The sequence below is a fragment of the Polypterus senegalus genome, chromosome 12, assembly GCF_016835505.1.
Source record: "Polypterus senegalus isolate Bchr_013 chromosome 12, ASM1683550v1, whole genome shotgun sequence".
NCBI classification, from domain to species: domain Eukaryota; kingdom Metazoa; phylum Chordata; class Cladistia; order Polypteriformes; family Polypteridae; genus Polypterus; species Polypterus senegalus.
In genome coordinates, this window is record NC_053165.1 from 36,288,529 (window position 1) to 36,301,496 (window position 12,968).

Sequence of the window (12,968 nt, forward strand, 5' to 3'; positions counted from 1 at the left end):
CAAGCTTAGAGCGCAGATTCTTCAAACTTTTTAAGAAACATTCAAAAATTTTTGGTATAAATGTTGTCACAACCGTGAGCATGGGAGGCAGCTAAAGGGCTTGGAATGAGAGTAATTTGAAGCCAGACCGGGATGTAGCAGAGTGCATTGACTCTTTTACTCGCTTTTCTAGAGACTGTTCAAGGGAAATTCTGCCTGGTCCAGATGACGTCAAGTCTGCTTCCGACCCCTTTGACGTTACTTCCAGGTCCAAGCCTATGGATGAAGATCCTTCCGGGTCCGGCCCCTCTTATGTCATTTCCTATATTGACCTTTAAAAGCCGCCACCTTTCCCCTATTCCCTCAGTTCTATTTTGGACTCTGAATCATGCACCTCAGTGCTATCATTTTTTCAATTCTGCAACCAGGAAACAATATACAGTGGCTGCCCCAAACCTTGCTATGGCTCTTGGTCGAGTTTGTGACAGTGGCGTTGCCAGCAGGATTAATGGATTTCAGAAGAGAAGGGGTTAGAACCTGAAACGTAACCAGGTGGTAAAGTACCATAGCCGAGTGGGTGGTACGTACCAGGATTCGGAAAGGCCAGGTACAGGCTCTGCTCCCAAAATACATAACCGGGCAGAATAAAAAACATGGGGAGTGTTTGGGAGAGGTACACAGGATTGGGCTGGTCCCTATGGGGGGAGCGAAGGGGGCTTACTATGCTCTCTCGGAAGGGAGAGCAGTTCCCCCCAGTAAGGCCAAGGCCTCAATAAAATATTGAGCATCCCCAGACCAGCAGGTGGCTAAGTTAAAAGAATGGCATTTCGACCCAGATTGGCTGACCCAGTCATCGGCTTTGGCTCTGTGGAAGTATGTAGGGCAGTGGCTAAGGCCATACCAGAATACTGCCCTACAAATGGTGAAGCAGGTGGCCTGCTACCTATTTCTCACCAGTCTCCCGAGTAATGTCACCCAGCGAGTGTGGGGAACATTTACAAACATGAGAGAACTTGCAGTACTCAATGAAAAACCCAGGACAGACTCGTTATCTGGGAAGGCAGAATGACTTTTTATTGGATGACAGAAGAAGTATGTCCCAAAGTCTCTGCCCCTCCCTTACAAACCTGAGCCTGTGCTAAAGTCCCCGGGTTCGTGGGCATGCTACATACATTGGAACAAGGGGAAGTGCAAGGAGAGAGAGAGAGGAGGTTGGTGTGCTCTGACGAATCCTCTGACGGCCCCACATACAGGGGAGGTAATTTTACACGGGTATAAAACCGAAGCCTTATTCGATTCTGGCAGCAACATTTCCATTGGTGCCCGCCGGTTTGTGCTACCACAACAGTGGTTAAAGCATAAGACCAGTCTAACCTGCATCCACGGAGAAATCCGCTGGTACAGGTCCGCCACCTGTATTATCAATTGCAAAGGATCGCTAAATAAATTAACCGTGGTGGTCCTTCCAAACCCACCATTCCCGGTGATACTGGGGCGAGACTGGTCTAATATTAAAAATGGTTGGACACATAACACTCATAACAAGTCAAATTTGGACCTAATTACAGGCTGAGATGAACCATCTCAAGCTGCCTCCACGCTGTGTAACCAACCAGTGGAGAGAGACGAAGAGGTCCCCCAGAGTGACGTGGCGAATCCCAGACTGTCGCGAACTGACATGTCATCAACCAACGTCGCGGCGGAATGGGAGGAAACCACATTCCTGACCCTCTCTCTATCCTACAGTATCAATTTAGAGAAACACTGACTTCTTTTAAAAGGGAACAGTGGAATGACAATTCCCTTAAATTTATAAAAAATGCAGTTATCCTTGTCAATGGCCACTGCACTCATCAGCCCATGCCACAGGATCCCCACTTTATTTTAGAGAATGATCTTTTGTATCGGGTATCAGAGCATGAGTGGAGGTGCAAAAGCTGCTGCTAATCACACGGACCTTCCGACGGCATGTCTGTGAGTTGGCACACGCCCACCTTCTAGGAGGCCATTTCGGCACCAAAAACACTCTGGAGTGGATTAAGCTCTGCTTTTATTGACTGGGAATCAATGAGGAGGTTAATCGCTTTTGCACTTCCTGTCCAGAGTGTCAATTGTGACAAACTCCTAGGAAGGACCGTGCTCCTCTCATTCCCATTACCCTAATTGATGTCCCATTTCAAAGAATCGGGGTAGACATAGTCGGACCCAGAGAACCTTCAGCCTGAGGACACAAGTATATTTTAGTCCTTGTGGATTATGCAATCAAATATCTGTTATAATACATTTTTCTTTAATATTTATGTCACAGTCTCTGGAGAACACTGTTAAAGGATCCATTCACATGTGCATGCTAAGTTTGGCACACAGGGGCTCAGCATTTAGAATTGCCAACCAAGCATTGGATTAGATAGCCAAAGACAACTGGAGGATCGTATACTCAGCCTAAACACAGAATAGTATTTATGTCCTCTGTCAGTACAAAATCTTCTTTCCTTGTTGGGAGAATGAGAACCGGCATGTAGGCATTATGTTATTCCTGTATTTTGTGGAGGAGGAGTTCAGTCCTTACCAGCCCTTGTTGGGAGACCAGAGAAGACCAGCACATGAAGCAGACAGTATAAAAGGCTTAGACAACAGCCAAACCCTTTGAAGCTGTTTGGACTTCCGTCCAAAAATCCTCTCACAGCATGGTGATGAAAAATGGCAGACTGCGTAGATCCAAACTCCCACACCTGGATAGAGTTTGTCATAGGCCTCCCGTCTGTAACCGCGTAAAAAACGTCAGTAAATGTAAGCTAAAGTATATTTTTCTCATGTGATTCTTATACCGTGGTAATCACGATTGGAGGGATATCGCCTTTTCTGTCATATTATTATATTGTTTAGTTACTTAATATGCCGCAATTTCAAAATAACACATTTCCAGAGAGCTAATGCCTCCAAAGGAAACAATATCCCGAAGCTGTTTCGTTGGCCTCAGCTACTTCTAAAGCCATTGCACAGGAATTGGTAGGGGTCTTTGCACGAGTTGGGATCCCTAAGGAAATTCCGATGGACAAAGGGACTCTTTTACCTCAGAGACATTCAAGGAAACGGCCAGATTTCTCAAGATAAAGCATCTAAAGATTGCGATATATCATCCTCAAATGGATAGTCTGGTACAGAGATTCAATCAGACTCTCAAACAAATGCTTCGTAAGGTGATCAGCGAGTATGGAAGGAACTGGGATAAGCTCCTCCCCCTCATCCTTTTTGCATATCAGGAAGTTCCACAAGCCTCAACAGGGTTCTCACCTTTTGAGTTATTGTATGGACGACAATCCCGGGGGATATTGGATATTTTAAAAGAAGGCTGGGAAGAAGAGGCACTTCCCTCCACAAATATATTAGAATATATCGCACAATTACGTGACAGAATTGGTAGAATTCGACCTCTTCTTAAAAGTCACATGGAAGAGGCACAAGCAGAATAGGTCTGATATTATGACCAAGGCATGTCTCTCCAGGAAATCCAACTGGGAGATCGAGTCATGATTCTTGTCCCTTCCTTCCACTCTAAATTACTAGCACATTAGCTAGGTCCATATGAAGTTAAGGAGAGAAACGGCCTAATCGTCAGTGGAGCGAGCGGGTTTATCATGTAAATATGCTGAAACCGTGGAAGGACGGGGACCCCGATCCCTCCTCTGGTCAGCCCAACTCACTTTTTGCTCACATAAGTAGCTTATTTACTTTACAAATTTAAGCTCTAGACAGCGACAGGAGCTGGAAACAGTTATCCTGTCCGTCCCAGAGGTAGTGAGTGAAACACCCAGAAGGACCTCTCTGATTGTGCACGATATCGAGACAGAACCCGGTGTTATAGTTCGCGAACGCCCATATTGTCTTCCCGAGGCCAAAAGAATGGAAGTGGAGCTTGAGATCAAACACATGCTAGAACTAGAAGTAATAGAGGAGAGTCATAGTCCCTGGTCCATTCCCATCGCCTTGGCCAGTAAGCCTGATGGGAGTTGAGGGTTTTGCAATCATAATCAAGCATAATCAAGTCTCCCAGTTTGATGTCTATCCAATGCCACGAGTGGATGACCTCCTCGAGAGGCTAGGACAGGCTGAATATTTGAACACGCTTGACATGACAAAGGGGTACTGGCAGGTTCCTTTAACGGACTCCACAAAAGTTAAGACTGTGTTTAGTACCCCTACCAGACACTGGCAGTATCATGTCCTTCCATTTGCATTACACAGGGCTCCTGCAACTTTCCAGCCTGGTGGATAGAGTGCTCAGGCCTCATAATGCATATAGTGCTGCCTACCTGGATGAGGTGGTCATCTATTTCAGCACATAGACAGAACAATCACTGAAGGTACGAGCAGTATTATGGATACTTGGTGAGGCCAGACTTCGGATTAATACCAAGAGATGTTTCTTTGGATTAAACAAAGCCAAGTATTTAGGCTACCTGGTGGGTCGTGGTACCGTGAAGCCACAGTGCTCCAAAGTAGATGCCATTTTGAAATGGCCCAGTCCGCGTACCAAGCAGCAGGGTCCAAGCCTTTGTCAGCTTAGTGGGGTACTACCACCGGTTTGTGCCCCTATTCTCTGAGAGAGCAGCGCACTTGACTGATTTGACAAGGAAGAGGGACTCAAAAAATGTGGAATGGACTGATAAGACAGGTGCTGCATTTAGTGACTTGAAACAGGCCCTTACGTCCGCACCAATCTTAAAAGCACCTAACTTTTCTCTATGTTTCATTCAGACGTACGCTTTGGACATAGGCCAGGGTACTGTGCTGAGCCAGAGCGTCAATGGTGTTGAACACATCATCATCGTACATCATGTTCCTGAGTCGGAAATTGTTGGAGACCAGGTATGCGGCTGTGGAGAGGGAGGCTTTGGTGATCAAATGGGTGATTACACAGCTGAGGTACTACCACTTGGGCCAAGAATTCACCCTTGTTACGGACCATGCACCTTTAAAGTGGATGGTCCTGCGCAAGGAGTCGAATCCACAGGTTACCAGGTGGTTTCTTGATCTACAGCCGTACAAGTTCTCGTTGATTCATCATCAAGATTATGTTCACACCAACGCCAATGCTCTTTCTTGGGTTCATGACCTCTCAGTCAGGAACACCCAACCCAATGAGTCTGGGCTGGGGGGGTCCTTGTCACGGGCTCAAACGGGCATACTCAAAAAATACACGTGTAATGCCACGAAAAGTAACTAATGCAATATTATTTGAAAACGAACAGCGTCAGATCGGGTGTGAATTTATGCAGGAACTGGAAATTCTCTGATGTAGGACCTTCCCCCAGGGAAGAAAGTACAGTGTCAGGTGCTCATTCAGTGTAATAGGAACCATAGCACAGAGATGTGTGTGCACTGCAACAAGTACACGTGTCGTAAATGTAGGAAGGACGATCCTTGGGTGTCTGGGAACTGTTAATATTTGAATGTGATGATTTTATATAGCCCGGAATGGAAATCAGCACTTCTTAGCATTGCACCATACAAGCTGTCGTATCAATCGCCTACTGTAACTTGCTTTCTTTTTTCTTCGGTTATACAGGTAGTCTTGAATAAAAGTGCACTTGTTTTGTTTGCGAAATGAAGTGTCAGCGTGTACTTTTCGTGGCAATACACGTGTATTTTTTGAGCATGCAAGTTTGAGCATGCTCAAACACAGGAACATATGTTGGTGTAAAAGTATAACAAAACAACGGGCAGATGGGGAGTGTCTGATTATTGCATATAGCGCCGAAGTTACTGCTCTTTACCATTCTTTCCTCTGCATGTCCTGGAGTACAAAAGAAACAGCATACAGCAACATGCATAGACTGGCAGGAACACTCAATAAAACTGAATAAAAAGAAAATCAAGTGACAGTGAGATACGAAGAAAGCAGCTTCGCCAGCGTTTGTGTGTCAGCAACCTGGTTTGGGGGGGCTTTAGTATGCATCGTGGTACACTGCAGAGCTATAGCGCGTCTTTATGTGAAAACAGCTGTGTCAGATGGGATCGTATTGATTGATTCTGAACGTGACTGAGAGAATGAAAAGTGAATAAAAAAAAAAAGCTAACCTTTACAAGGATCATAAATTGCACCGGCTGTTACAGACCGAAATCAAATGTATGCTTTTATTCTAAAATAGTAAGACTAAGAACAGTTTACTTCTCAAAAAGTAGTGGTGCAGGATCGAACTCGCAACCTTTTGATTCCCAAACAGGAACTGATTCTAATTAACCACGGAGGTAATTACAATAAACAGCTGTCAATGTCGCATGTTAAGGCGGCTTTTTGTTTCTGCAGTAATATTTTTGAATAAAAGCGCAATTGTTGTATTATATTTGTACCTTTTTATTTGATATTTGGACTTCAGGCTTCATACATTATATAGTTTATGCCTACATTTTGTCATCTACTACTAGAATATAAAAAACGTTTCTGTTTTAACAATGTGTTTACACAGATTACTGTAGAAACGGAACAGACATGAAATGCATGTGTTCCAAATAATGATCTATTATTTCCACTCTAAAACTCCACTTCACTCCCAGATACTCAATCAAGGCATGAGCTGAGAGAAGTTCGTGCATGTTCTAAATTGGTGGGGGGATGGAATAGCCGATGCTCCTAGCATAGTTTTTCCATAGGCTCTGGTAATTCTAGTGTTAAATAAAAAGTGAGACTATGCAGTCACATTAATATATGATGGTTGGGCGTTGCTTTAAAGAACTACTGTGGTTAGAGTTGATGGAGCTACCCTGTGGGACATCCTGTGGGTTCGCGGGATCCCCGCAAGGATGCTGGATATCAGCATCATACACTGGTATTGTGAGTGCTGTGCAGATTGGAGGCAGTAGCTCTGTGTTCTTCCCATTTGATTCTGGGGTTTGTCAGGGGTGTGTTCTTGCTCCTACTCTGTTCAATGTTTGTATGGACTGGGTGTTGGGCAAGGTCGTGGAGTCCTGAGGGTGTGGGTCATCTGTTGGTGAAGAAAGATTCACGGATCTTGACTTTGTTGACAATTCTGTGATCTTCGCAGAGTCAATGGAAGCTCTGATCAGGGCGCTTAAGAGACTGAGCAATGAGTCTGAATGTCTGGGTTTGCGAGTGTCTTGGATATAAACCAAAATCCAGGCCTTTAATGACCTCTTGGGCACAGCCGTGTGTCTGTCTGCGGAGAGAGTGTCGACCTTGTTGACAGGTTTACTTACCTTGGCAGTGGCATTCCTGTCTCTGGTGACTCTTCCTGTGAAGTCAGTAGACAGATTGGGACAGCATGGGGGGGTCATGAGGTCGCTGGAAAGAGGTGTGTAGCAGTCCCGATATCTATGCAAAAGGACAAAGGTCCAAGTCTTTAGAGCCCTGATGTTTCCCATCTTGCTATACGGTTGTAAGGTATGGACGCTATCCAGTGACCTGAGACAAAGACTGGACTCCTTTGGTAATGTGTCTCTCCGGAAAATCCTTGGGTACCGTTGGTTTGACTTTGTGTCGAATGAGCAGTTGCTCATGGAATCCCAAATTAGGCACATTACCTACATTATGAGGGAGTGTCAGTTACAGCACTACAGCCATGTGGCGCATTTCCCCGAGGGTGATCCAGCTGATAAGATCATCATTGTTGGGGACCCGAGTGGCTGGACCAGGCCAAGGGGTTGCCTATGTAACACCTGGCTGTGGCAGATAGAGAGTCATTTCTGGAGGGTGGGACTGGACCACGTGTCTGGATGGGGGGTTGCCAACCAGGATCCTGAGTTATTTCATCATGTTTCCCAACTTGACTTGACTTTATATTATATTATATTATTTTATATTATATTATATTTAGATTCTAATAGGTCAATCACCTTTAATTCTATTCTGATTATTATATAATACTAAAGCTAGACAGGCTTTTGCTTTAACATGCTGTGTTAAAAAACAGTCACTGATTACACTTAAAAACGCCTATTCTTATGCTCCACAATTTATAAGATATATTCTATTCATAAGTTAATATTCTGGCAAATTAAGTCCCCCATTACTAAAATATTCCCCTTAAAACTTGCCTTCTTAATATCATTAAAAAGATTTATATTTAAACTTAAATAGTCTGCATTAGTGGGTCTAAAACACACTTCTAATTTAAGGTCTTGATCCCTAATGCTATCAAGCGTAGTCTGAACATCCTTGTCAGAAGGGGACCTTGTTTTTCGATTTCCTGTATAATCCAGTTACTGATTGTGTCAGGGTTGTCTGCAGGATGTAGGTATTGCTGTCTGTTAAAGGAGTCACCACTTTGAAGTCTGGCTGGGTGAGTATACAAACAATACCAAACAATACTTCCTTGGAGGATGTGTGTATTTATCTAACTTGGAGATTACATGTCTGACGCTATTGGTTTCTAATCAGCATATCTGTACTTATTCATGATTGGTAACAATACATTTTGTTAACTTGTATTTTCATTAATTGTTAGGAAATTTAGATGTGTCATTGTTTAATCCATTTGTCCAGATTTGATAATGGTAGGGATGGAAGGAGATTTAAGCTTCTGGGGAGGAGAAGGGAAGGGAGGGACAGTCCACTGAGAACACTGCCAAGACTCGCAGAGAGCACAGGGGCTTACTGGCAGACTGGGGTACGTGGCTGGTGCGACGTGAGGGACATGAACGGCAACACTTTCCCCAAGGGAGGAAGAGACAGCTCCACAAGAAGACGGTTGTGGGTCCAGCGGGAGAGGGAAGCCGCATGAAAGGACCGAGCAAAGCTGACAGACGAGAAGTGAGGTGTGCCTAGGTCACAGCAACACAAGGAGCCCAGAGTGGAGAAAAAGAATGACAAAGAGACGCTGACAGGGATTTGCACGATTGGACAAAACTTCTCTTGGGAAACGAGCGTCCAGTGAACAGAGTGCAGCAGTGGACAGTTGGACGATTGATTGTTGGGGTAACAGTGCACAAACTGGACTCTGCACCACTAAAGGTTGTATCCTCCAGTTCTGTTTTTGACGGACTTTTAGAGTGTGGACTGTGTGTTTTCCTTTAAAAAAAAAGAAATTCGTTCTTGATATTGTTAGATTTTGTTTATGTTCATTTATCTTTTTAAAGTACTTATGATTGTCTGGTGTAATAGAAGTTACTGTTGCTTTTCCTGAAATTACTGTTGTGTCTTTCATTGTGTGTTTACTCACTGCCCAATTTAAATAATCTTGTGTGCTATTATTGGTAAATTTCAGGAGTTCCTAGTCCCTTAAAACCCCTTATCAAGCGGGGTCATTTTTGCTAAATCGCTTGTAATTTGACCACTCCAAATTAGAATCATTGCTGTTATTGAACTATCTGGAGTATAAACACATGTTTGGTCTCTTTGTAAAGGTAATATTCTCTAGTTTCACCCTTAGTAGAATCACTGTAGGTGTGACTGATCAAAAGTTATGCACATTAGAACTCACAGAAAAAATGAATTTTTTTGTTCTTGCCTAAGTTTTTTTGTGAAAATAAAGGCCTCTATAGCTGCAGTAGGTAGGTGGGGACAGAAACACACTATGTACCAACAGAATAACTTGTTGACTACTCACATTTCAAATTTGAAAAGAATACCTGTAAAAATGACATTTTTACACCAGTTTTATGTGGGCATGTCCAGGTGCTTTTTAGAGGGACCTATGGTTTATCCATTATCCACATTTTGGAACGTATGGAAAAAGTGTAATAACTTTTGAATGCTTCAACCCACATATATCAATGAGGGCTCTACTGAAAGCTTACACCTAAAGGAATCTATATCTACATACAGTGTCACTCTATTAGTTATGGAAATTCATATTCCATAATAAAAACAATAAAGAATACACATTTCAATATAAAAATAGTCAAAACAAGTCTTATGGGCTAAAAATATATATATATATATTATATTTTTTACTTTTTTTTTAATAAAATGCACACAAACTATATACATTTTTTTACAAACTGTTACAATACAGCTCAGCGTTTTCCATGTGCCACTGATTGTAGCAATCGCTAGCAGGCAGAAAGCACAAGGCGTGTCACATGTCGCTCTCTGCCATTAGACGTCTCCTGGTCGATCGATAACTGTCACGCGCGTACATGCATCTATTATTTAATCGAGAGTGTATTTACGTTTATCTGTACTTTTATCCATATTTTAAAATGCGAAAAAACTAGGTGAAATCACAATAAACAACCACGCACCAAGTCTGCAGACTGGCACAAATGCCAGCTTCGCGCAGCTCCGATCGGTTTTGTTTACAAGTTGGTATGGCAAGTTACATATCAGCGTGGTCAGCTGCTCATTGGCTGTAAGTTTGGAGTGTCACTCACAGCGTCCAATCAAACGGGTAGATTCTACCAGGGTTTGGAGTTGTGCGTCATCGTTCAGCTGTCTGTGACACTCGTTGGCTATACGAGGTGCCAGTCACCCCCCAGACCCATCGTAATTGGCCAACTTAGGTGTCAATCAGAAGCTAACACTTCCGTGTAACATGCTTTAGCATGGTTATTGCCCACAGAAACAAATTACGTCTGATATGACCAATAGAAATGAAAAAAAATGTCGGAGCTAGTCTCGAGCTAAAAAACGTTTTCTGGAGTTTTTGTCCCTTTGAGGATCTATCGTGTGTTTTGGACCTAATCGTTTTACTGGATTATATTTCCTGGAGCCTTACGGACAGAATGAGATCAATATTGCTCGGAAATATTGATGTTTGACGTGCAGAGAGCCTTCAAAGGTAGTCAAAGGTAGGAAAAGTCAGCTCTTAAAAGTATTTACTTCTCTGTAAAAAAGGATTTAGTGTCAGTGCTGTGGTTGTTGTGTGTCAAAATGGTTTATATCATCGGAAAGACGAGACTCTGAATTTTCATTTGATGTGTAGTATGTCGAGGTGCATGACAGAGGGGCATGCACACATGGCTGTGACATGATTGTGACGTCGTAAAATCGTCGTTATGTACCGGGACCGGTACGTGTGCATGTTAATCAATCAACATTTATTTATATAGCACATATTCATACAAAAAAATGTAGCTCAAAGTGCTTTACAAAATGAATAGAGAAATAGAAGACACAATAAAAGATAAACATAAGTCAACATTAATTAACATAGAATAAGAGTAAGGTCCGATGGCCAGGGTGGACAGAAAAAACAAAAAAACTCCAAAGGCTGGAGAAAAAAATAAAATCTGTAGGGGTTCCAGACCAAGAGACCACCTAGTCCCCTCTGGGCAATCTACCTAACATAAGTCAAACAGTCCTCTTTGTATTGAGGGTTTTCATGGAAGGACCTGATGATGATGGTCACGTAGACTTCTGGCTTTCAGTCCATCAATGTTGGTGCATCATGATGCTTTGAGTAGGTGGTGGTTGCGCAGGCCGCCACCACAAAGAAACCGGAAAAATAAACAGAAGAGAGAGTAGGGGTCAGTATGGATTTTGGAGCAACTGTGAATAGTTATTATGAAGAATTGAACATACAGAGTATCAGTATTAAGTTAAAGTGAAGTTATAAAAAGGCCATGTTAAAGTAATGTGTTTTCAGCAGTGTTTTAAAGTGCTCTACTGTATTTGCCTGGCGAATTCCTATTGGCAGGCTATTCCAGATTTTGGGTGCATAACAGCAGAAGGCCGCCTCACCACTTCTTTTAAGTTTAGCTTTTGGAATTCTAAGGAGACACTCATTTGAAGATCTAAGGTTACGATTTGGAATATAACGCGTCAGGCATTCCGATAAATAAGATGGAGCGAGATTATTTAAGGCTTTATAAACCATAAGCAGTATTTTAAAGTCAATCCTGAATGACACAGGCAACCAGTGTAGTGACATCAAAACTGGAGAAATGTGTTTGGATTTTCTTTTCCCAGTTAGGATTCTAGCAGCTGCATTCTGCACTCGTTGCAAATGATTGATGTCTTTTTTGGGTAGTCCTGAGAGGAGTGCGTTACAGTAATCTAGTCTACTGAAAACAAAAGCGTGAATTAATTTCTCCGCATCTTTCAATGATATAAGAGGTCTAACTTTAGCTATGTTTCTTAAGTGAAAAAATGCTGTCCTAGTGGTCTGATGAATATACGATTTAAAATTCAGATTACAGTCAACGGTTACCCCTAAATTTTTTACTTCTGTCTTAACTTTTAATCCTAGTGCATCAAGTTTATTTCTGATAACCTCGCTGAATCCATTATTGCCAATTACTAAAATTTCAGTTTTCTCTTTATTTAGTTTGAGAAAATTACTATTCATCCATTCAGAAATACCAGTAAGACATTGTGTTAGTGTATCGAAAGAGTCGGTGTCATCAGGTGCTATTGATAAGTACAGCTGTGTGTCATCAGCATAGCTGTGGTAGCTCACGTTGTAGCCTGAGATAATCTGAGATGTTAAGGGGTAAACTGGGTGGCATAGTCAGATATTCAAATGGTGTCTAAGTTAGATTACCTGTTAAGTGTGACCAGACACCTGTCGCATCCTCATTAAGCTGTGGTTTAGTTTCTAATTGCAGAAGCCTTGCACTTTAATTATGTTTTACATAAATGGCAACTCTACTTTTTTAGGTTTGCCTGTCTTTCCAAAATAATGTGTACCTATCTATGTTATACTCCTGCCAGGGAAGAACCTTATAAAATACAAAAATAGAAGACAATCTTCAGAGTAGCAAAAAGAAACCAAAGTTAACCAAATATATGGGCAAAAAATGTTGCAATTGACAAATCATAAAAAACAGTGGTTTAATTGAGTCTGTTTTCAGTAACAGCGTATGGGGAAAATACATCTTAGATTGTTGCTATAGAGAAATTGTTAGAGAGGGAGAAAGTGCAAGAGGGCACAAGAAGCAGATTGGCAAGCTAGTGTGAAACTTCGCATGGCAAAAACTTATGTAAAAGGGACCAAAGGCACTTGCCTTAGTGATAAGCAGGAAGCAGGAAGTAGATTCTTCTGAAAATACGGCAGTGAATCATTCTTTGTTAAATAAACAAACCTGTT

At 42.3% G+C, this 12,968-nt stretch overlaps 1 pseudogene; it reads left to right on the forward strand.

Annotated features, from left to right (window-relative positions):
- Window positions 1-12,968, forward strand: part of LOC120540227 — a 49,745-nt pseudogene that overhangs the window by 14,888 nt on the left and 21,889 nt on the right.